The sequence below is a fragment of the Drosophila simulans genome, chromosome 3R (genome assembly GCF_016746395.2).
Source record: "Drosophila simulans strain w501 chromosome 3R, Prin_Dsim_3.1, whole genome shotgun sequence".
Taxonomy (NCBI): domain Eukaryota; kingdom Metazoa; phylum Arthropoda; class Insecta; order Diptera; family Drosophilidae; genus Drosophila; species Drosophila simulans.
The window spans coordinates 15,493,609-15,519,171 of NC_052523.2; the positions used below are offsets into that span (position 1 = coordinate 15,493,609).

The following is a 25,563-nucleotide window of genomic DNA, read 5'->3' on the forward strand; positions in this document are numbered from 1 at the left end:
GTGTTTGTTGTCGTTGTCGCCGCCACGTTGTCGGTGCATCTCGCTCCTGGATGCCACTAGAATCGGGATAACCATAGGCCATAGCTCGGCACGGAGCATTGGACAATGGCAGTTGCTCCGTAATCCCCACTAGAAAGTGCTAGAGGAAAAACCCGCCAGCGGAGGAAAGTGGGAGCACCGTTAGACGTAGACGTTATCCCGTAGACCCCCCGGAAAATCCCGTATCCCCCCTTGGAAATTCCCACAGTGTTTTAGTTGCTCGCTCGCTCGCTCGCTCTCTCTCTCTGAATCTCTCTGTGTGTAGGTGTGCGTGACTTACTCCTTCGCGCTGTCACTCTCCCAAGGACTCTTTCGGCACATCCTCTCCCTTACTCTCTCTGGCGTGACATGTTTATGTTTTGGCCCCAAACGGCGCTCTCAGTGGCCAATTTTGACAGCCAGAACTGTCAGTTTACAGTGGCGCAATTCAAGGAAATTCCGCGCAAAATCCTTGTTGACAAACAGCATGTGATGGTGGAGTGAAATGGACAAAAGCGAGACTCACTTAACGCACTTAATGGTTCCTAGTTGATACTAAACTGATACAAAGGACGAAGGATAACAGTGGATATCTTTGGGACACTGGCGGTGGATTGGTGAATTGATTGGTAAGTCTGTTCAATAATTGTATAGTGGCAGAACCCTGAGTTAAGACTCCCATGTTATTAAAATCATGACATTATCCGGGTTATTGTTTAAATTGAAGAAAATATATTATTAAAAGAAAACTCCTACTTAAAGCCTTTTTAAATTCACTCTGAACCGAAATGAACTCGTGCCACGAGCTCAACAAATCATTGGCATTTCATTATTGACTAAGTATTCAAATGCCATTACGAATGTGGGCCACCATCCTGCATAATGGCCCGAAAGCCCAAGATCCCAACTCCGACTGGGCCACCCACATTATCTAATATTTATCGAGCCGAGCCACCTCCGCAGGGCGGAATCTAATTTGGCCGGACCACGACTGAGCCACACTGACAATTTTAAATCAATTTGCTTATTACAAAATGCCATCGAGAGATCCCAAGGCGCCGAGCGGAAACACGCAAATATGCAAATGTTGCAGAAAGCCAAAGTGCAGAATGCGAAATGCCAAATGCACAACTGCAAACACACACACTCACACGAAGCCCACACACATAATCTATTTAATTAAAACTCTATTATTAGTATCTATTAAGTATGCAATGTGACAATCCGACAGGCGAGACATTTGTCAACGGAATTTTTCATTATTTTAATTAACTTTCTCTTCACTGTTCGCCAGCTGAAAAAATGGAAACCAAATAACAAAATCAGACCGTTTCGTGTGCAGACAACAAAAAGCCAATAATTGTTTTGCTATTGCATTTTTTGTTCGGTTTTGCTGCAGTCCATTGGGCTGCACTCCTTTTGCAGAGAGAAACCATTCCATTCCGCTGTCCTTTATCCTGCTAAATCGCATTACTAGCCTGTCATGTGAAATGTCAACCGTAAAGCGTCCGTTGATTGTTAATTTCACTTTTATTACCACCACTCGCCGTGGATGTTGTTTCTGGCTTTTACCGCCATCGCTGTGGATCGCCACATTTTGTTTACCATTGGCCAATTGTCGGTCGCTTTTGGCTTTCGGCTTTTGTCTTTGAGCCGCGTGGCAGGAGCAGGACCTCCGGTGGCAGGTCGTCCCGAAAGTCGCTCTAAATGGGCATACAGTTCGCCTGGTTGTTAGCCGGTTTGGATGACTTTCAGTTGCAGTTTTTGGTGACCAGTGCAGCCTTTTGGCCACAGATTGGCAGGCTGAGCCGGGCATTTTTGCCATTGTTTTAGCCATTCGACGAGGAGGCCATTCTAGTGGGTGATAATCGAAGTGGATTACAGCCCGAAATGGGAGATCGCTGTCAACGGAAATGGCGAAAGGGAGCGCAGGTGGCTGCAAGTAAAATCGTATTGAACAGATTTCTAAACAATCAGTAATAAGATTTAATAAAATTAATTTAACCTAAAATCAAGTAACTATTTGTAATGCATAACCGGGGGATTACTCATGATATATACAAACATAACACCAAAAATAACTAAGTTCCTGAATTTCCTATATTACTTATAAAAGCTTATTTAATAAATAATCCAATTGTTTAATGTTTGCAAATAGGAATTTAATCTGAGGATCCGCATAAGAGCTGTTTTCTTTACGACCACAATGATGACAGTGTGTCAACTGTTACACTTGGTCCTTTGTCCATTCTGGCCCGGCAATCAAGTCGCAATGGGCACACATCGGTGGAGGAAAAAGAGTCACAACGTGCATTTGGTCAATTGTCTCGTTTACAAATTGCCCCGCCGTCCGGGACACAAGCTCATTTTCATAAATGCAACGCCAGTGGCGAGTTCCAACTTGCTGCACGTGGCGTGTGCAACTGCGACCCCCGATCTGCCCGATTCGTTGCCATTATCTGGCAACTATTTCAGAACCACCCACTCCCCAGCGCCACATAACCCACATCCACTTCCAACGTCTGTCACTTGCTATTCCCAAAGGTGCAAACAAAGTGATTATACTTAGCTATTGTTCCGACTGCTGGAAAAGGTGAGCTGGGAGTTCCGAGTTCCCCGGGAGTTCCTCGGAGTGGGAGTTCTCCGGGCGTTACTTATGCGTGCCGGCAGCGGGCAGTTCGGTTCGCTTCGGTTTATTAATTGAAATGTTAGTGCGGCCGGAACAGCAGCACCATCGCACCAGCCAGTCTTAAATAATAGATTTGTATCGAGAATTGCGGCCAAAACGATATGGCTCTGCAGATACGGACAAGTCAGATATTTGATGCTCATTAAGTTAAGTGGTTTTAGTTTTTCCCCACCACCACAACCAATCTCCCTGCGCAATTTATTCTTCGTAGTTTTTCTCGAGGATTGGGGCAACAGTTGCACTCTAAGAAATTTCTGGGTTTTTATCCATTGCTTTATTGATGAAATGATCATACTACATATTTAAGTTGCCTCCTTAACTTCCTTAATTCCTTAATTTTTCCTGACAACATTTTCTTCAATATTAGAAGTTACATTGAGCAGCTAAACTTTATTCGCAGTGTAGAACTCCATGGCGGCTCACCAAAGAGGTTCTCCGAAGATGAATCGGTGCTCGTTTGTTTGGAATCCAGTGTCGCCGCAGTGGGTCGACTTACTCCGATATTGGGCATTATCTGGGGAGCCCAGATTCGTGACTTTTGTGGCCTTTGTCTCCGCTGAAAGAGTCGGTGCCGGTGATCCCCAATGGGATCTTTCTTTCGCTTTTTGTGTAAGGTGCACATTAGTAGTAATTTTTAATGGTTTACTTTTCGGTTTTGTTCGCGGAGGCTGTGAACGGTTTTTTATTTAAATTCGAATTCGTATTCGTTGTCTTCTCTACGATTTTAGTGGTTTATTATTTAAATGAGCCTGTGGGTTATTTCTTGGCTCGTCTTTTGTTCGCCCTGGAGCCTCAGATTGTTCGTTGTTCAAATTTAATCAATTTGATTTATTCCCCTCTTTCATATTGTGTTGAAAATATTGTTCAAACGCATTGTGTCCATCCGACCATCCATATTCCAAAAAACCCATATCGCATGGCATTCTACACGTGTTTTTTTTATTTTTTGTGGAAAATGTGAGGAAGAGGCTTCCCCGAGGGAATTGGGAGTAGGCATTAACATAAGCAGCTGAGGGCTTAAACATTTTCTAAGTCAAGACCTTTAAAAGATAGACGATATTTTTGGAAGAGACTTTGGGTTTTTTATACCCCAAAGAGACTGCATTTCTTCAAGCCAAGATTTATGGTTTGCTAGAGCTTCTTTGGTGTTGACATGGAAAACAAAAAAATAATTGGAGATAAAAAAAAAGTGGTCGTGGGTTCAAGAAAAATGTAACTAAATACTCTATATTCAGAAAATTCATTTAAACTCATTTTGATTTATTTCGAAGTCCAAAGCTTTACGGTTCAAGCTCAATAAGCAAATTATCAACCTGACTTGGGAAATAAACATTTTATATTCTTGCTTGTTTACTGCAACTATTTCATTGATCATTTTCAATATAATTGAGCCGTTAGCATTTGTAAGCGGAATGTAATGATAATTACGGATTAGTTATCTTTAATTAGGTAAATAATTTTCACATAAAACTAAACCAGTCGGCAGCTGATGGCTGTTTTAAGGTTAGTTATTATCAGCTTACTGGCTCTCCTAATGCATTTATTTAAATGCAACACAATTTTATTTGAAAGAATATATTATATGACTGGGAGCTGTTTTTGGCAAGCGTATGTTTTAGCCAGACGATTTTCCATTGCCCCGATCAACTTCAGCATCAAATCCACTGCCCATTTGACTTCTTCGAGTTTCCCCCAATCAGTTGGCTTATCAATGGCAACTAACAAGCCTAACCAGCTACCACAAAACACGACACCACCACCAGCGCGCCAAAAAGTTATCTTTATGGCCAGAATGCAATCGTTGAGCCAAGATGGCAAATGGAGAGGAGTTTCGGTTGGATATGGAGACGGAGATGGGGACACGACCACACCCCGTTGCTAAGTTCCATAGTCAGCCCACTTTGGTTGATGAGAAATTACATTTGAGCTGCGAGCAGCAGATGCCAATCTTATTAATGTTGTTAGTAGTTCCTGGCCATGCCAATGCCAATGCCTTGTCGACTAGCCAACATTTTTGCATGCAACAGCAACAAGAAAAAGAACAGCAACAACATCCCCCCGACCAGGCTGAAATGTATCAAATTTCAATGCACAATCATCACAATCAAAAAATAAAAATTCTGAAATCAACTTTTTCCCCCTCTCCCTCTCTCTCCGCCCCTTGGCGATCCACCTGGAGCTGGATGGGATTTGGAGTTGGATTTGGTCGTGGTCTCGGCTTTATTCTCCACTTGGAGCCTCACACTTGGCATTTGCCGGTGATGTTGCTGTTGTTACTGTTGTTTCTGTTGTTGCTGCTGCTGCTGCAGCGCTTGTTGTTGGTAATATAAGATACGAAATCAAAAATACATCATTGCCAACAAGTAAAGGCCGCAGAGGCTACAGCCACAGTTTCCAAAAGAGTCGGTGCACTGAGAAAAACAGTGTGCTGAATATCAACTGGGTATACATTTGATATATGTTATAAATATATGTCAAGATGTGCAGCAAAGAACCAAGTCCCTCTTTTCTCCCTGTGCAATCGCCCTGGAGCTAAAGTCCAGCTTAAGCAGCTCCATCTGCATTCCCCGATGTCCGACGTCCTCCGTCCACCGTCCGATGTCCAGTGCCAGTTTTCAGTTTTCAGCTTGCGGAGTTGCAAGCCTCGCTGATTGTATGCATGTTTCGCTTTTCTTTTCGCCGCGCGCTAAATGAAGTAAGCAAACGTTGATTACATGGCCTCAAGTGTGCGCCTCCAAGAGAGGATTGCGGATTCCGAGTGGAGGATTGGGGATTGCGGATCGAATGATCGGGGAATCGAGAGGGCGAGGATCCAGGGAGCAGGCACCACAGTCCTCGTCGTCGTCGTTTTTAATGATGACTTCAAATGAGACGCTGTTTATACGTTTTTCATGCAGATACAGCCAATCGGGCGGATTTGGCCAAAAGGCCTTTCCACATAATAGACTTGATTTTCGTCTGATTAAACGAATGTTTGTGGCAGCCCCTTCCCTCCTTCAGCCGCCTCGTTTTCGGGCTCGATTTCCTCTTCCCACCGAAGAAGTGTGTTAATTTTTAATTAGAGTTGTACTGTTATTTGTTGTTGCCTCGATTGTCCGCCAGTCCCCGATCAGCTTCAAAAAGGGTTAAGAATGCAATTGACTTTGGCTCGCCCTCTTGACTTCACACGGCCGCCACAAATTTGCAAACGCAACGAGACACGAGTCGGATTTTAAGGAGGAGTCCAGTTAAGATTGGGGGCTTTTGGGGGCATTTCGGTGCCTTAGGGACAACAACATCGACAGCCATATAAGGTGGGGCCCACAGCAGCAGCAGCAGGGACACAACCTCCTCTTTACAACTAACATGTTCTTAATTACATCGAAATGGCGAAGGTGAGGCCAGCTGAGGCCAGGTGAGCATTCGGTTTTGGCTTTGATCTGAATGGCACTAGGTACTGGGTCTCCAGTCGCCGTACTATTATTATTATCATTGGTCACTACTCCACGCCGGCCATGATATGCAAATAAATAAATAAAAAGGCAATTGACAAGCTCATAAACTCACGGACTCGCGCCTCAAAGGAAACTCAATCTGCTAGATGCAAATGAAAACGCAATCATATTTTATGTATGAGCCGCCTGGCCTGACAAAAAGAGAAAAGCAAACAAAAGGAAAATCAGCGCGAATAACATGCGAAATACAATAAACTGGAGTCGCCTCACATGTGCCTGAAGATTGGATTGTTGGCTGCAGATGTTTTGGCCATTTCGCAGAGGGTGTCTCGTTGGGAGTGTGGGGCCGGCAACATTAATCACAATTACCAGCTGATGTCATAATGTAACTTCGAGAAAGAGAAACACCAGCGAAATTCAAACTCCAAATGAGTGGAAAAACTAATGCTTCTCTGAAAGCTATGGTCTTTATTTGGATATAGGTAGGAAAACACACTTTAATAAGGGATTGAAGTAAGTAGTAGTATATAGGATTCACGAGATATAGCTAGTAACTATTTGAAATACAATAGTTGAATCTCGAGTTTAAGTACTGTTTGAAAATATTTGATTTATTTCCAAACTTTCTAGCCCTGAGTCACCCTATTCCTGGTCATGTGGGGCGCTTTCGAGAACGCATTTGCCTGGCAAATGCAATGACCATGGCACTCCGGCGAAGACAACAGCGAAGGTGTTAAGTTATGGCACAGTCTGCTCCACACAGCTGGGCATCCAATTTGGCCCACCACAGGCCGCTGCTCCCCGAACCATTCCACAAGCCGCTCCTCCACTGGTGGCCACCTCCGACTCCTTGGCCAGAAATTAAGCATCAGCATCGCATTTCGCATTTGCCATTTGGCGTGTGTGTTGGAACATTCCAATGGCTCTGGGTGGTTTCCACTGCTGTCACTCTATGCACTGAAAAAAATTAAGGCAAGAACCTAATTAGTAATTATTTAAAGCCTTATAAAAATCTCCATTTAACTTTTTTTCTGTGAATTCTGTGTACAAGCTTATTAAAAACACAATTTTAAAGACAAGTATGAAGAATTAAAATACTATTTATTTTCCTGTGCAAAAAAGACAGGATAAGGGGGGAATACGAGGAGTGATCCGACCACTCACCCCGGTTTGGGCCAACGAGCGAGCTACGCGATTTGATTTATGGCCCGTTGTCAAATTATCCTTGATAAGTCATTAATATATTTTGTTAGTTCTTATAGCCAGGAGTGCCTGCCCCTGGCCTCCTCAACTTCTGGCCATACCCTCCTCATCAACGATTGTTTGTATTTCTCGATTCCGACATTTGACTTTTGGGGTCTCGAACACTTTCGTTTGTTCCAATTCACATGGTCATAAAAACTGCGCCTAAATAGCTCCCGCTTCACAGTATAATTTATGTCTTTACCAGCTCTCAAATGAAGTGGCAAATTCACACTTTTGGAAAACCACTCGCCATCGCCCCCCCAAAACGAAAGGCAGTAAAAATGTAATTGTGTGGGATGAGAATACGAGTAACATCATCATAAAAACCAATTCACAAATCATAAATATAAATGAATTTCGTGCGGAGGAGCAATCGATTCGATCGCATTTCGCATACAATAAAGCAATCTGATTTTCGTATCATAAACTTAAGTATATCTCTCCTAGTCGTCGGAACCCTCGGAACATTGGCTATGTGCCAGCCGTAAATCTTCCTTCCTATCAGCATCTCCCACAGATCCAGCGATCCAGAGATCGAGGTATCCACAGATCCACGGAGGTAGGCCGATTTCCAAGGGGTCCAGGTCCAGTGTTTGCGCATGCGCACGCGTTCGGGTTTGAGTTCGAGTTAGCCGGCGCTGATAGATTTATGGCGCCAAATAAAATGCCTCGAGACAACCAGCCAAATCACCAGGCTCAGCCTCAACCTCGGTTCGCTTCGGTTATTTGCTTTTTATTTTCTCGATGGTTTTCGGCTGGGAAACAGGAGTTTGTGTGTGAGGGGGGGAGTGGGAATGGGGCCTATGGGCTGCCGGACCAGCTGCTTAATCAAATAGTAAATGCGAGAAGAGTGCAGTAAAACACGATCATTGACGATATGCGGCCATATTACAGCTCCATAAACTGCCGGGCATATTGGTTTTGACTCAATCTAGTAGCGATTTGGTTACATTTCTCGAAACCATGAGAAAGTAGCAAATTACGGACTAAATATACATGAAAGATACCAAGAAATCATCACAGAATAGCTTATCTACTATCTAGAATATCTACTCCATTATTTTATATTATAAATATATGTTTAATCTATAAATTAAATTACAAATCATGTAAAACCTGTACGAAACGTTCTAATCAAATAAATAATTTGAACAAGAGTACAACTAAAAGAAGAGAATATTACTATATTACATATAGTAGTCATGCCCCGAAACAAATCTAATCACTTAGTGGATGAATCGCGGGCACGCAATTTGCAAATCGCCATCATGATCGCACCATAATAATTCCTCCGATACGATAATTAGTCGCAATGCGATTATAAAACATTTCCCAGACCGGAGCAAAAGACTGGAGTCTGGAGGAGTCCCCCATTCGCGGAGGACACTGCGCATGAGTAACGCGCCGCCGACTCAAGATTTATGGGCTGACGCTCTGGGGGATTGTGGAATGGGTCTCCAAGTGGAGAAGGGGCCTCAAATTGGCCCAGGGCAGTAGATAAAGCTGGAGCACACTGAGAAAAGCTATAAACACCATAAAATATCACATATAATGAAGGAATAACAACACCTTCGCTTGGGCTCTTGGTTTTGTAACTCAATCTAAGCAGATCTTTTTTAGACCGATTTCTTTCAGTGCATCGTTTGCATTTGGCTCTCCAGATGGCGACACTGCTGATGTCCGAAAGATCTTGACCGCTCAGCGCTTTTTGCCTTTGCTCCGGGCATGAGCGCTCGCTCTCGTAATTTATGCGCTCAGATCGTTGACATAATTGGTTTGGGGGGAGGCTTTTCCACGCCACATAAGCAAATTGATTGAAAACCTACAACAAAATCAACGGAGTTGCTAAGAAAAAAATAAATAAAGAGTCGGAAAAAGAGGAGTGAGGGAACGAGAACTTTTTCGGATCGACATGCAACAATTTTTATGAAAAATAATTACACCTTTGTACTTTGTCAATCAAAGTGAACACGACCCAGACGGCAAAAGGCAGACAACATGTTGAAAAATCGGTACAACATTTCATTGAGTCAACACAAATGGGCCAGGCTAACTGACTGCGAGCCACGTAAATCTCATTTGAGCCTCCACTGACATGTCGCAGGATTAAGTTGTCAATTGGTTCGGAGTTGGTTTCATAGTGCCGTGCCTCGTGCCCCCCTTTTCCCCACCCATGTGGCACCGACGATTTCCCCTCGATGCGAGTGCAAAAATATTGAAATTACGGGGGGCTTAGTTTGCAATCTCAATACAATGATCGCATTTTGATGGATTCCCCATGATTTACGAGGCAACAACCAGTTAACCAAGCAGCTAACCAGTCGCTTTTGGGCCTCCAGACATCGAGCAGCAACAATTAACGAGCCCCATTTTAGGTGTTGCCTGCCACAGAGCAAAAGACGCAGCTCCTTCCACCTGCCAATAAAGATAATTTATGTACATTCAAAAGTGTGATGGTGTGTGTCTGGTTAGTTGGATTGCAGGATTGCCGGATTGCTGGGTGCCTGATTAGCACCAAGTTCTGCCATCTGTGGCTATAAGTCAATTAGTTGGGCGATCTCAGGCGATAAGATTGGCAAATGATATGCCATTGATTTCTAGACAAAAAGGGCAGGGAACTTGGGTAGATGTGTTCATCTGATTAACATTAATAAGCTAGATGCAATGCAATATATTTAATTAAGCTCACTTTTTGATTGAGGAGCAGGTGTCTCCTAAATGAATCAGGAAATACTATAAACTAGACAATAAAACACAAGTTGTAAAGTATTATATGTCAGCAAGTGTAAACAAAATACTCTTAAGACATTAAAGTGGAAAATTCACACAGCAGTGTCAAGGAATAAAATCAAATTAAAACTTTTTATAACTTTGATTAAATTACACCAGTTCGCTGGCTGGAAAATCTGTCTGCGAAATAGTGCAACTTCCATACGGGCCAAAAGTTTTTTATCCTGACATTTATACGTTACCAATGGCCATAAACATAATTGCGCACGCGAGGCAATAAAAGTGGCCAACTATCAGAAATAGTGGAAAATACATGGGAGTGCTGTAGTTTTTCGCATATCACGACAATGATGCAAGCTGTCAACTTCCCGCGGTGTTCATAAAAGTCTTGTTTTGTTTTGGGGCAGCAGATACAGGCGAACGAACTCACAGATACCCACACTAATAGATGCACGCAGAAAAACAAGCTTGTTATAAATATATTTAAACATAAATTTAGTCATTCACATTATGTGCTATAAACTTCATTTTTAATGGCGTTTTATAACAAAACCATGGAAGTTTTAAATAGGAAATATTTAGTGTAACACTTTACATCTTCTCTGAGTGCACTTCACCCAAACCCATGAAAACACGTACATGTGAAGTGGGTGCCATTGCATTTGCATTGTTATCGCTCCGGATACGGGTCCCATTTTCAGCGGCAAGTTCGTCAATATCCATTTGCAGATTCTGGTTTCGCGACCCCCATCCTTCATGGCATGTGGCACATAGTGCACCCCGCCACTCCGAAATATCTATGAACTGCACATTCCTGTTGCATATTTGCGTTTGCAGCAGCGGCACTTATCACTTCATTGCAGTTTTATGATGCGTCAAAATTGATGCTTAACGGTTTTTCGCGTTCTCGCCGCATTTAGAGGCACTCTGTGTTGACGGTTTCTATCTGTGTCCTCATCTGTACGAGTATGCGTGCCACTTTGCGAGTGTGTAGGTCTGGGCCTGGTCGTGAACCATGGCCAATGCAATGAATTTGATTTTGATGTTGATTTGCCCGTCTGCGAAATGTGCCCAACTGTTGCATGCGCAGTTTTCAATTTTCATCGGATTTCACATCCGCGTTGGGTTTTTCCTTTAATTGAATGTTGTCTGGTTGGGCGGAAAGGGGACCACACTATGTAGCAGGGATTGAATTAATAAAAATCATCTGGAAACATCACTTTTTTAAAGTGATACAAATCTGCATACCAATTATTGATATATATTTTAGTAAATTATTCAAACTTTCTTAATGACAACGTTAGCAATAAAAGTATACATATTTTTTTTTTGATTTTATATAAAAAAGAATAAATCCACATTCCAGTTTACATATTTTAATACTGGTAACAAAAAATGCAATTGAATTCAATAACAAATGAAACATTCCCAAATTAAATATGAGTTGACTTAATTACAGTACCCCAGTAATTTTCCACTTTACTCTGACACATATCACCTTCCAGACATTCCTGAAAAATATAGCTGCTATCACTCTGACAATTCTCCCCTCATTATTATTGTTGCTTGTTTTTTTTTATTTATTTTATTAGCGCCAAGGGAATTCCCCAAAAAATGCGGGGGAGAAGTCGAAGAAGTTCGACAGCTAGTCCCATTCCAGTTAGGTTTCGATTGATTTTATTACCAATTTTTAGGTGGTTTTTATGTTCTAACAACAATTTGGGGAAATTTAACGACAGAATAACTCTAGGGGCAAACAACTCTGTTTCCACTTTTATTTTCCGCCATTCAGAGGAACTTTTACGATCGTTTAATTGAATCGTGAACATATCTTTCGCTTTGATTTCCTCTATGATTTTTTTATTGTGCATTTTTTGTGTTTTTTTAATTTAGTATGCGAGTAACCAGGCAAATGAGCCAATGAAATATGGTTACGATCGCTGCGAAGCATTAAGTATTTACATCGACAACTCGTAAAGGGCGAGCATTAAAATCAAAAAGTGGGTTACTCAATTAATATGGCCTGGGATTGAGTCACTCGATCTGGGATCTGATCTTGTTATACACTCCCAGGCGAAAAGGAGCGACAGCTGAAAGTAAAACTGTACAATTTACACAACTGCCGAGCATGTGGCAAAGGACGAAGGACGAAAGACGAAATTACTCAAACAAAATGGTCGTAAATCGAGAATTTGACTTCTTGTCGTCAAAGTAGGCAAAAGAAACCACCACCGAGCGTTCGGCTTCAGGTAGAAGAGCCAGCCCAGCTATATGGCATATATAGTTTCCCCCGAATTGTGCCGCCTGAGACTTCGGGGAAATAATACACAAGCAACACTTACCAACCGACCGACCGATCCGGAGGTTAAAGGTTATACCTCTCCCTTCAGAAGTCTTGTCCCTTTCCTTCTTTTTCTAGATCGAGGGGCGCAACCAGAAATTGAAACAAAACAATCAGCGATGCGCAAAGGATGCGTTGTTAATTTCATTTACCCCGAAAACTCACTTTCGCTTTCTGTGCCAGGAGATCCTGGCATCTAGGGATCTCGGATCCTGCCTGCTGCCATTCCAAAGGTTCGAACCACTCCACCGCACTCCATTCCATCAGTTTTATTTTGGTAGGGGCTTGCCGGCCATCCATCGCTGCACATGTAAGTCGACACCTTGCCCGGCGAACTATGACCTGGATAGGAGGATACACTGTGAAAAAAAAGGATGTGCTTAAGGAAGCAGTAGAAAGTGTTGCACTCTGATCAGATTCAGTCAATGTGGTGTTCAATCTCAGGCACTACATTCCTGAGTATAATCGAAGGTAGCATTTTTTCTTAGTGCACCACCAACCTGGCTGCACATCCTTTGATTTACACACTCTGAACCACAGGAAGAAAAGGGAAACCAACTCGAAATTTTACAACTGTCTAAATTTTACGATCATTTTGTGGCCCTTGTTGTCCGGCTGGGTGGATCGTGCGATTTAACACGTAATAGTTGATTTCGCTAATAGAAGGCCAATCATAAAAGCCACTTTTATATGCAATTTAAGTGCCCGCGGTTCGGGCCTATCAGTATCAGTATTTCAGCATCAAATTAAACGTTCCACACGCGGTCGCCCAGACATTTTACGATCCCACACGGATCGTAAAAATGAAATTTCTTCCTGCCCCTTCGCGTTTGCGTTGCGTGCCCCAAAATGCAGCAACGACTTTGGTTTATAATGGCCGGACAAGTTTTGTTTTTATGCGATTTCTTTTCAGCCTGGTTAGTTTTAACAGTAGTTTTAGCTGGACATTTAGATTGCGAATTGCCTGATGGCTTATATTATGACCGCAATGAAGTCCGATCGCAGATAATCCACAAAGGAACTGGGTGAGTCAGTTAATTCTCAAAGATGAGGCAAATTCCGCCTGATCCCATTAATTGGGAAGAAATTTACGAGTCAACTTTGAGCAGAAGTAAATTGAATCAATGAATGAAGTCGAGCAAATTTATGTCGGTCCTTGAGGAGATTAGGGAAAAGGGCAAACATGTTTTTTTTTTTATAATTTGAAAACGGTTTACTAAAATACTTACATCAAAATGGGTCATCTTTTTAGAAAGAAATCGCATCCAGCGTGCTGAATCTCATAATGTGCAGAAAATATTTTAACATCCGTGAGCCAATAAAATCGGTCATCAAATTTTGCACGGCCATAAAGTTGGAGTAAATGGTTATCAATATAAAATTTAAATTCCCACCCTTGAACGTGGTGTCTCGGAATTCTGAAATCTTCCCACAGAAGCCACGAAAAAAGCCCCGTCACCTGTTGATTGACCTTTGGCCTCAGGTGAATCAGGAGCCAATTTTCCAGGGGGTTCAGAGGGTGGAGCGGAGCTACTTATCTGGCCAAAAAGCAAACAATCACGCGGGTGACTTAACCAAATCGCTCCTCAACAATGAATTCAATTCAGGCAACGTCTGCCACCCAGCGATCGAGTATATATATTGATACAAATATATATATATCTCCATATACAGACACTTGTATATCAGTGATTGAGCGATCAGTTAAAACGTTTCTTTTTATTTTATTTTTTTCCATGAAGTGAAGCAGAATGATTGAGTGGCTTTCATAGACCGACCTGCATGTTCCATTCCATTCTCCACCAAAGGTATTTCCCATGATTATTTTTGGAGGTAGAGCAAAAAAGATAAAGGAATACAGTGCGGCGAGAAAATTTAAGGCTAATAAATAGTAAGTGTTTAATAAATTTGTATACGCAGTACAGTCGATGCTGTATGTATTTCAAAGGTATTTATTAAAGCAAATTCATATGTTTAAGAATGTATTACTGTTTTGAATTGGAAAAACTCTGTTTATTTTCTAACATTTTTCGTGGTTATATATAACCATACCGCACTGTACCTGAACAAAATGCGTAACCGCAACATTAAGTCGCATTAGGCAGTGTCAAAAAAAGCATTTACCTTTGCGATAGAATGTTTGTCCGATGGTTTTGTTTGCCTCTGGCCGCTCAACTGCTCCACCTGCAATATATTTCAATTGCTAACTTGACATGTCTATCCGTCCGTCCGTCTGTCCCACTGTCCCGCCGACCGTTTTGGCCCACTGTACTCAATCTGGAGAGGGCTCAAGTGGCTTAATTACAAAATACCTGCCTATGCTCCACCTTTACCTCCTGTCCCCCCAAAAAAAAGAAGCCCATCAATTAGGGAAAACACTTTTGGGGAGCTGTCAGTTTTGACCACGTGGCCAAGGATGCAGTTGGGTGTATATGTATGTACATATAGTAAGGCCCATAGATAACCCGTGCTTAATGAAACCGTCGATAAGTTGCTCAACTTTAAGCGGCATACTTGTCACTTTTGACAGGTTCGTTAATGCAGCATGTTGCACGTTGCTTCAGGTTGCAGCTTTTTTGCTAGGTGTGAAATGCCCTATTAACCGGAAATTTACGATCCCGTCGTGGATATGGATATGCTTAACCCAAAGCAGACAACCTGTTATGGTCCGAAAGTCCTTGAAGGCCACAAGGCCATCACTCAATAAATTAACCCTTACCCGAAATCCTCCTCCAACTTGCAGTTCTAGTTCTTGAAAAGGTAAAAATCTTGTTGTTCCGGTCGTAAAAACTTTGCCATTGTTTTTTTGGTCGGCTCGCAACTTTACGACTTTCCGAGTGCATCATCGAATGGGAAATGGGAAAACTCTGTAGCAATGGGCCCGAAATGAAATATCAATAAACGGCGCAACAATTGAATTTACACCAAACAAAAACTTTTTGACAGCTTGTAAAGGCAGACTGGAGGGGGTCTGGGTCTATTCCTCAGGAAAAGATTGCTGGAAATGGTAGGACCGAGCATTCGGGGAACGAGGGAGACATTTTTACGATGAGCCCACGGCGAAAGGGTCGCTCGAGGGTTATGTACACTCGCCTCTAGTCATAATTTTCTATTTATCGTGTAATTTGTAGCGCAATTTGTTGCTCGTAAAACTCTCAAGTGAAAATACCATCATCGTCTTTAGCGTCATCGTAATCATCATAGTAATCATCATCATCGCACTGAGGGCCCATATAAAACTCGTAAAATGTGAAAGTTGTCTCTGTGTCTCGGGATTCGGGGTTTTGTGCGTGTAAACATCAGGAATTGACATCATAAATGGTTCTGGCCGAGTTCATTGAATTTATAGACATCCTCGCACTCATGAAGTCACAAAAATGTCCAATTCATCAGTCGTAAAAATTGTTGTGGGAGATTTTCCGAAGGGAAATCGCTGTAAGGTGAAAATGTTGTGGTCGAGCCAATTAGTAATCCGTTTTAATCACCTTCATTCAATTTGAAATGTGTGTCATTTAAATGTAAATAAATTATTTTTAATATAAACTATAAGGCTTATATTACAAATAAAGCATGAAGTTAATAAAAACAAGTGGGAGCTATTAAGGAACTTCGGCTATTTCTGAAGTTAATAAAACCTTCAACGAACTTGCATTTATTAAAAAAAAATACGTACATAAAGGTAAGCGGCATTTCCGAATCAGTGGTATAAATCAAGCTTTTAACCTCTGAGAAAATTGTTTTTCGCCCAATTGCTCAATAAACATTTTTTGTGCAATTTTTCGGTAGCGCACACTGGGCGTATACGCAATCGGGCAGATCGAAACGCACACACTCGCAGCGGCCATATCCATCATCACCAACACAGACGTGCGCGCAGACACACGAAAGTATTTTGCAAATTTGCGCTCAATTAATTGCAAATAATTCATTTGTTGTTCGCCACGGATCAGAAAGAGATGGCCGCGCACTGGGGTATTTTATGGCATTTTGATTTGATTTTTGTCAAGCAACTGGGGCTGCGGCAGAGTTTTCCCCTCGTCACCGCCCCGCCAGCCCACCGCCCGCAGAATCCGAGTCTTTTGATTTATTGCCGACCTTGTTATGTGCAGGCGCATTAGCGATATATCCATTTCACTTTCCATAATGGCATAATGGTGGCGGGTTCGAATGGAGACCACCCCTTCGGCCGCAGAAGCCCACGGGCGAGAGCGAGACAACAGGGGCTTTTCCAAGCTGTAAAGAGCGGAGGGGAAATGCGCTCGCCCTCTCGCACTCTCTCTCTCGCTCTTTCCCTTTTGGCGGCTTCGGCTTTTCCCCTCGCTTTTTATGGCAAAACCGAAGAGTGCATCCAAAAGGAGGGGAAAGCGGGGCCACTCATGGATGCCTTTCGATCGCCAGGTAACCGGGCATTAATCGCAATTTATGAGTTTTGATAATTAGGAAACGCGATTAACAAGCCAAAAACAACGTCATCGTTGGCCTGCTGATTCCAAAATGAAAAGGTGACTTTTTGCTCGAGAGTTAATGTTATTTTTCTGTCGCCTTAACGGCGGAGATGTTGCTTATCTCCTCCTTTTTCATTTTGCGAGTTTTTTCATATCTGCAGAAATGGCGATCTTAACTGAATTTATCATTTATTTGATATACTCTTTAAAGAAATATGTGAAAATATTGAATTTATTTGTAAAAATAAATCATTAAATCAAACGTTTGGCTTATGTTTAATAAGAATAGGTATAATAAAGTGTAATAAATTGATATGATGAAAGAAAAATTTGGTCTATATCATATATATATATCTTAAAATCTTAAAGAATAAATCGAAATGTGTTGGTAAAATTTAAATTTATTTATTTATACCCAATCATTGTAAGAGCATACAAATCAGCTTACTTGTATCAAAAGTCATTGTCACCCCACGTTGTGAATAACTTTTTGCCGCTTACCTTTTTTGCTCCAGAACCGAAACTGCACTGACAATTAAATTTAATTTGACGTAAATGCCAATGTTCAAAATGCAATAATTCTGCTGAAACAGCAGAGTCGTACGTACGTATTTGCTCATTCCAAAAATCCTGATTTCAATCCGATTCCTGATCCCCACAGCTTTTCCCCGTCACTCGGCTCATGGCTTTTAACTTTTGGCTTTATTTTTAGTCGCGCTCGAAATCAATTTATAAATTTCGTTTCATTCGGTTTTTAATCTTTGAGGTTGCTGTTTTTATTGTTTCTGTTATGCAAATGGCCGGCGAGCAAGAACAACAAATGTTTTATATTATTTTTGGCCAGCTTAGTCAGCCGGTTTGGCAGCATTTCCTTGGTTGGGTATTTTATGGCATTTTGCAAGATTTAAGAGCATAACAGTTCTCCAGTCCAGTTCGTAGCCAAATGTGAACCATAAATGTTTAACTAAATAAATAAAAAAGGTCAGCGGGGTCGAGCATATTTTGACTAATTGGACAAAATTTCTGATATGAAATTAATGGATAGCTTAGAGTTAATAAAATACTCGTAAAATCGTTTAAGCTTCAGTGAATCAAGTTTTTAAGTTAGAAAAAGTAAACACATTATACATCTAGTTCTTATTATTTGTTGTATTATTCCATTTGAGGCTCGCATCTCATTTTGTTTACTTTAAATAATTCACTGTAGTAAAATATTAAGGAAGAAATATACAAAGTTTGATTATTTAAGCTGTATTAAGATAAGTCACATTTTCCAAACTTAAGAGCGGTTGTTAAAGTGCACAGATTTTCCGAAAAGCCTCAGTTTACTTAGCCCGACCTTGAATTTCCGCAAATTGTTGCAGTTTGCTGCTCTTGCTTTTCCCCTACGAGAGTCAACTCCTTTTTGGCTTTTGTTGCGGTCCGAACAGATTGAATTTTTGGCAAAAAGTTTTTAGCCAGACCCACAGAGTCCGAGGACTTTGCAAAGGTCTCCGAGGCTGAAAGTCCACAAACTGTGACCCAAACGATAAGAGGGGTCCCCCAAAAGCCCAAGAAAAAACAGGAATGGGGCCCAAACTAAGAGTAATTGGTTACGTTGCCTTATCGAAATACACACAGAAAACTGGGGGAGTGGTAACAGCGTTTAATTAGAGTTTGCTCCTTATTTATTTATTTATTTGCCGGCCAGCCAGGAGCGGCAGCCTCCTCGGCCATCTTCCATTTCGGGTGACCACATCGCAGTTGCTCCTGGGCAGCTCATGTTGCTCCTGTGAGTTCGGTGCGGCTCTTGTTTTCCTTGGCTGGGATGCATTTTTGTGTGCTGACCATTAATAATTTCATTGAGTCGATGTGCTTGCTGCTGTTTGTTTTCCTCAGTTTCTGTTATTGTTGTTGTTTGCACAACAGCAGCAACTTGCAACAGCAGCAACATCGACGCAAAAGCGGCTTCCGTTTGGCAGTCCCCCCGGAAAACTTTGCTTCCTGCTCCAGCATTTTTTATCAGAACTTTAGCTTTGATTTTTGTATATTTCAACAGTACACAATCAAGGAATCGAAACAATATAAGACATCATTTTCCGCTATGAAGTGCCAAGGAAATAAATCTGGCGTTTCTTTCTTTTAATAAAGTGTGTTGTATCCATTAAAGAGTATTTTGTATAGGTTTTTATAAAATGGTTACATTTGCTTTGGCATCGCGTTTCCCTCTTTTGTTTCCTTCAATTTTCAATCGAGAATTTTTTGGCACTTGCAGATTGCATCCAAATGGACACGCCTCGGAAAATCCATCCCACTGACCACTGCCTTGCCACCCGAAACCCCCACTCCCCTGGAAAATGACCCATGTTTTCGGTTGCTTTTCCTTCGCTGCTGTTCTGCTGCTGCTGGTCATGCGATAATAATATTTGTTATTTACTTTGGCGGAAGGAAAAGCAAGAAAAAAATCAACTACAAAGAAAACCTCGAAAAAATAACGAAAATGCACATAAATTTATTTATTTTGTGCGTTTCTTGTTGTTTCTTTTGCCAGAATTTTTCTTCGTCGGGTTCCTCATTCCCTGGATTCTCAATTAGATTTTCTTGACATTTTCAAAATAAGTTTCTTTCTGATGGTATTTCTCTTGCAATTTTCTTTCCAAATTTTTTTGACATCATTTTAGGATATTAAGTCCGACAAATAAGATAAAAATGAATTGAAATGTCATTAGCAGGTTGTTATTGCAAAATGATTGAATTTATTTCAAATAAAAGATTATATTCATATGTACTATTTGCTTATGCGTTGTAAAATATGTTGAATTTTCAATTGAAATATCTCCCCTTGACGAATTGAAGTCCATTTAGCGACCGCTTTTGTAATCCTAGATGTGGTATCTCATTCCTTAATTTAGTTATTAACATGATGCATCTTCTTACTGCCCGCCTCCATTTGGACTAAGTAGTTTTTCATAGGAAAACGATTTCCTCCATCTGTGTAAAAGTGATTTTCACTTCATTTCGATGGGCTCACTCCCCTGGAAAACGGCACCCCCGCCCCCGATTGCGCCCTTGACAGTTTCAAGTGGTTTTCCAGGGCAATCAATCAAAAGGCAGCCAGAAGAAAAACATTTCCCGACAAATGTGCCAGGAAAAGATCACCGGTCCTGAGAGGGATGAGTCACTTGGGAGCGGGATGAGGATTTCGTATATTCGATTTTGAATTTGAATTTTGTGTTTTGGATTTCGTAGTTTGTACTTTGGAGGATTTGTCTGGAGGGGTGCACAACACATGTGGTCACAATCACATTCGGATGGACGAAAGACTCGGTGCATCTTAATCCCCGTTGCCTTCCGCTCATTTGCATTTCCCAATCCCAATGTTTTTCTTCCTGACTTTTCCTCAACATCAGAGCTGAATATCTGCCTTTTTCTAACTCAATTTTGTTCTTTTCATTGCAGGTAAAGTATGATCACAATCCTGGAGCAGGTAAGTGAGTTAGGAACCTTAAGTCCCTTGGAAATTAACTTTGTGGACAAAAGTTTTCAAGCCTGATAAATATTAACTGATAATTATTTATATACAGTGGAAGGAGTAAAGTAAATTAAAACAAGATTTATATTTTGTAAGCATTTCGATCAACTTTGCAATTCCCAAACTATTTCTTTATTCTAAATTGGCTAATGTAATATCAAAATAAACCGACTAAATGTTGTTATATTTACCGTTTCACTCCGTCCACTGTATACAAAAATATGGCATCGAAGGAAACAGCCTAAATTTAAACGAAATATTTTGTGATGCCGGCGGTGTCCTTGAGATTAGCGGGGTGGCAGTGGGCGATGGGCGGTAGGCGTGTGTAGACCACGCTTGTTGACAGGCCCGTCGGCTGGCCGAAATGGAATTGACACTTTTGTCGGCGGCTGTCAAAAGCAGAGCGAAACAGTCGAAAATACCAAAAGGACATCGTCCTGGATGACCCGGCACATTTGTTTAACCAGCAAATTTGCCATCGATTTTTCTTCGGGTCAGTTAAAGTAGGCTGAATAATGACTGGAGAAAACTTAAATAAAACTCGCAGGACCCTTGCTGCACAGAACAAAACAAGATATTAGTTTTGCAGATCAATCAAACACTTTGTAAATGCCTCGGATTTTAATCTTTGTGCTCCATATTTCTAAATTTAAATAGCTCACAGCAATCAAAATCTGAGGAATATCCTTGTTTCTTTCTGTGTAGAGGGTGTGAGTCGCAATAGATCAGGTAGATTTATGAACAAGTGTCCTAAGCCTTTTATGGGCCTTCTCAAGCGTTGAAAGTCACAAAAAAATTAGTAGGCAAAAGGAAGATTCATGGAAGATCAAGGAACTGCCAAAACAGGTAACTATGCAGGTAAACTGGTAACTTCCACGTTCAAAATACAGCTCCTTTTGACAGGACCTCTATATGAATTGTATAATTTTTAGACTTAGGTTAAATGAATTGTAGGTGGCAAACGGAATCGAAACGGAATATTCGCGCGTTTGTTAATACATTAAAATAAAAATTATCGGTGCAAAAAACTAACAATGTAACAAAAGAACAATAAAATAAAAAAAAATAACAATAATCAATAACTTTAAATATGCAATAACATAAATATACAGACTAAAAGGACAAGGACAACAACGTTAAAACAAATATAACTTACATATAATAATAGTAAATCACGATTTGAACGACTCCATACCTTATAAATAAAAACAGTGAACATAAAACTCTAAATACTGAAGATCCTGAAACTCCAATGACTCTCAAATCGTGTAACATGCCTAGTCTTGCAATGGCTGCACAACTGTGAAACAGCTGTAAAACGCGTTGCCATAAAACACTTAGTGCCTCTCGCTCCAACGCAACTGCAACGCATGCCATCTCGCTCGTGGCTCTCTCCCGCGCTGTTCGGCGAATTCAGACAAAAACAAACCATTAAAAGCGCGGCGAAAAGAGCGCGTGCACTTGTCTGTCAAGATTATGGCGGTTTCAGTCACTTTGTTGCTGTTCCTGTGTGTTCGCTGTTTTTTTTTCGTATTTCGCAGCGACGGCGAAGAAGAAGAAGAGCGCCGACGGCAACTCCTATTTTTCTTCATGTGCCATTTTTTTGTTTTTGGCTTTCTGTTTCGGTTCTTGCTTGAGTGAGTGAGCGGGAGCAAGCGAGATGGCGCCACATCAAGTTGATATCGTGTCGTCGTCTTCATCTTTTGCTGTCGCTCGTCGTTTGCGTTTGATAAATTGCGTTTATAAGAAAGAGATGAATTGTCATGCACACAACACACACTTCTCTGCCGGCGTCGACGGCGACGCCGACTGCGCTGCCGGCGTTAACATCACTGTAGGTGTTCGCAAGAGTGTGCCTGTGTGTGTGCGTGAGTGTTTAAATCATATTGGCTGGCCCCCCAATTGGTGTGAGTGCACGTGTATGGGTGAGCTTTCCCTCTCTGCCCTCTTTTTCGCTCGTCTGGGATTGGAAGTTTCCAAATGCAATTTTCCTTGAGGTTTTCCCGAGTCGGTTCCTTTTCGGCTTTCTTCTTTCATTTTTTTCGCTCGTTGGGTGGAGGCCCAGCCCCCTAAATTCGCTCGCTGCCCCTCTTTTGTCCGACCCCCCCCACCCATTCGCCCTTCTCGCCTCTTGATTATTTTCCTTTTTCGGTGATTTAAATTTCATGGTCCCTTCAATTTGGCAAAGTTCTAAATATTAAATTAAATTCCAGCTTCATTTGCAAAAATTCTAGAGCTTTTCTGGAGCTGTCCAACGTTTTTAGTAACAATCTTGAGGTTCCCATGATGTTCAAATGATATGGAAAAGCAACGATACCTACATACGTTAATTTAAAGCTAATTATTATTGAAGTATTTTGAAAATGACTTATACATTTTGGTAAATCAAATTTTAACGAAAATTTATGTTATTCAATCTTAAGAGTTTATATTAAAATAAAATCAACGCTCTATTTACATTCTTCGAAATTCAAGTTATCTGTTCTTATCAAATTTCATCGGAAAACATTTTGACACTTAGCCTAATTCTGCGAAACAAGTAAATTCTAGTACTTGATTAATGCTTCTCAGAAAACCTTGAATTTTCTTAAACAAATCAACTTCATTTGATTAACATTTCGTTGGGATCCTTGAACTTTGCTACCGCGTCGATCGATCTGCTGCTTTTCGGATTTAATTTGGTCACCGATAAGTCCGAAAAGTTCCCACACTTAAGCGTTTCACTAATTTATTGCACTTAATTGATTCGATTTTATGTGATTTTTGTTTCACATAAATTACTTGACTTTTCGCCCGAGAAGACGCACACAAGTTGGCCGTCTGAAAAAGCCAAAAGAAAGCGAGTCCCGAAACGAAAAAAGGAAAAAAGCAACCGCAAATCAATCAAAGTCTCATAAATTTGTCAAAGTGTTGACAAGACGCAGAAACAGAGCACCTATATCATGCATAGTTCCCAAGATTTTGGGAGTTTGGGATTTCGGGATGAAATGGCAACCAGATTAAGTGCAACATCATCTTTTTGACCAGCGAAAACAGACACGGGAAATCCTTTTGGCGAGCGTCGGAAAACAAACAAGGCTATTTTTCATTTTCCTAAAAACGCCGGCCAAATCGCCCCGTCTCCCTCGCTCGCCAGTATCCCCGTCTCTTTCGGCGTAATGGCAACTGCAGCGCCAAGCCAAAAATACGCTGGTGAAAAATGGCCTGGGAATATGTGTTAACTGCTTTTTAAACTGCCACGAGGACGACGACACGACAGTAACAATAACAGCAACAATAGACAGTATTTCGGGCTGAATACGAAGATTGGGATACCCTGTTACCCTGTAGTTATTGGTAAAACAAATTGGACTAAATTATTTCCGTTTAAAATTTACTGCCTGAAAAAATGTTTACAATCACGCCTAAGATATCACAATTTACTGAAGATTGCCCAAACATACTTGTCATAATTTTGAAAGAATACAAAAGCACGTTTTCTCAATTTTTCAATATTTTTTGAGACTTAACACCTTTTGTACAGGGTATATAAAAAACAAAATGAATGTAGATTCGCCAAACAGGAGCGCAGAATGACCTGCAGAATATGCAATTTTCAGCGAATGTTTTTGACAATTTATCGCCGTGCCATTTGTTGTTGTTCCCCAAGAAGCAAGAAAAAGAGAGAGAGGAGAAACTCGAACAGCTGTTTGTTGTTGTCAGGATCGCATATCCTTCAAAAGTGGCCAGATCACCGTTACAAGCCAAAGGAACGCAATAAAGGAACTGCAGCGAAAAGTTTGTTTTTGTCGTCGCCGTTTCTTCTTCTTCTCCTTAGAGTTTCTTCTCTTTTTTGCCGCTTTTCTTCGAAGGCGTTGCCTATTCGCGCAAAAGTGTGTGTGTGCGAGTGTGTGTGGGGGCCCGAGTGCGCCAAAAGAGAGCGAAAAGTGAGCGAAAGCTGAAGCTGATGGACAACTGAAGCTTTCTCGCTGCCTTTCAACCTGTAAAGGTGCGGCGAAAAAGAGCCAAGCTGCCAACTGCCACTCACTCAAGCGAAAATAACAAATGGGATTGGTTTTTGCTGATTTTCGACGCCGACGCCGGCAGAGGGGCGAAAAACCCATAAGCCGTCTCCTTTTGGCCAAAGCCAAATAAATTTCAAACGCGGCGAACATTGCGCAAAAAGAGGCGAAAACTGAGAAAGAGAAAGAGATAGAGCACCGCTGTACGGTACTGTATATGCATGTGAATGACAAGTGTGTGCATGACAGAAGAGGCGTACCAACAAATCAGTCATCGTCGCCCAGGATGCGAGCGCGCCTGCGCAGGCAATTCGCCGGAGCGTGCGCATAAACCATATATTCCTCTCGCTTGCACTCGCTGAGTTATGGCCAAGAGCGAGTTAATGGCACAATTGTTGCATCTGAACAGAGCGGGGCAGCTGCATGATTGACAATCATGCCGCACCGCTTGCACCCGTGGCCTTTGCTGTTGTTTGTCGCTCACCGCTCTCTTTGCTGTTAGTTAACAGCGATGTTAGGAGTGGAAACACGTCCGACTGTAGCGTAAATTCAAACGTATCTGGCGGGTTGGTTTTTCGATGAAATATCTTTCATCCGCACAGTGTATTTTTGACTGCGAAGCGCGTACGACGTGTGTCTGTGTTGCGTTGCGTTCGAATAAAAAAGAGAAGAAAAGCGAAAAAGCGTTGCCGTCGGTGAAGTTTATTATTATTATGATTATTATTATTGCCCGTTAACCACGCGTTTTGCCATCAATCAACAAATAAACAACACAAGAAACACATTGGAAATCGCGCGCGTTTTTCCATCGCGCGAACAAAACAATCACGTTTTTTAGTGTGTTTTTCAATCACAATCGAAAAGTTCTCCTTTTCTCAACTGAAGGCCAAAATAAATACTGTTATTTGAGGGCCGCGGAGGGAATTTCTTTCAACGAGGGGATCCCGCCGATCCCCCCGCAAAAACAAAGAAACACGCAAATTGCCGTCGCAAAAACACAACAGAATATATTGCATTATATATTAACAATATAATTTGTTCATCTCTAGTAACGTAGTATGTAGAAGCAGCTGTGATAAATAGTGCGCATATTATACGAAAAAAGCAAAAAGAGTATACGACAAACAAATAAAAATAAAAAGCAACCAC

At 41.4% G+C, this 25,563-nt stretch overlaps 2 long non-coding RNA genes across 8 annotated transcripts; one reads left to right on the forward strand and one right to left on the reverse strand.

The window, feature by feature from the left end:
• The first annotated feature begins 513 nt into the window (after nucleotides 1-513).
• On the forward strand, nucleotides 514-25,525 carry LOC120285026. Its single transcript, XR_005544261.2, has 2 exons — nucleotides 514-647; nucleotides 25,464-25,525. It is a non-coding gene; the product is annotated as an uncharacterized LOC120285026 (long non-coding RNA).
• LOC27208621 lies at nucleotides 6,609-22,760 on the reverse strand. 7 transcript variants are annotated; one of them, XR_005544264.2, is made up of 5 exons: nucleotides 21,570-22,760; nucleotides 17,511-17,866; nucleotides 12,623-15,890; nucleotides 12,459-12,531; nucleotides 6,609-7,098 (listed from the first exon to the last, which is right to left on the reverse strand). It is a non-coding gene; the product is annotated as an uncharacterized LOC27208621 (long non-coding RNA). The 7 variants fall into 7 exon arrangements; XR_006541916.1 differs by lacking the exons at nucleotides 17,511-17,866; nucleotides 21,570-22,760 and adding an exon at nucleotides 16,131-17,074 and having other exon boundaries at nucleotides 12,623-12,816; nucleotides 13,687-15,890; XR_006541915.1 differs by lacking the exons at nucleotides 17,511-17,866; nucleotides 21,570-22,760 and adding an exon at nucleotides 16,131-17,072 and having other exon boundaries at nucleotides 12,623-12,799; nucleotides 13,687-15,890.
• Nucleotides 25,526-25,563: the final 38 nt, after the last annotated feature.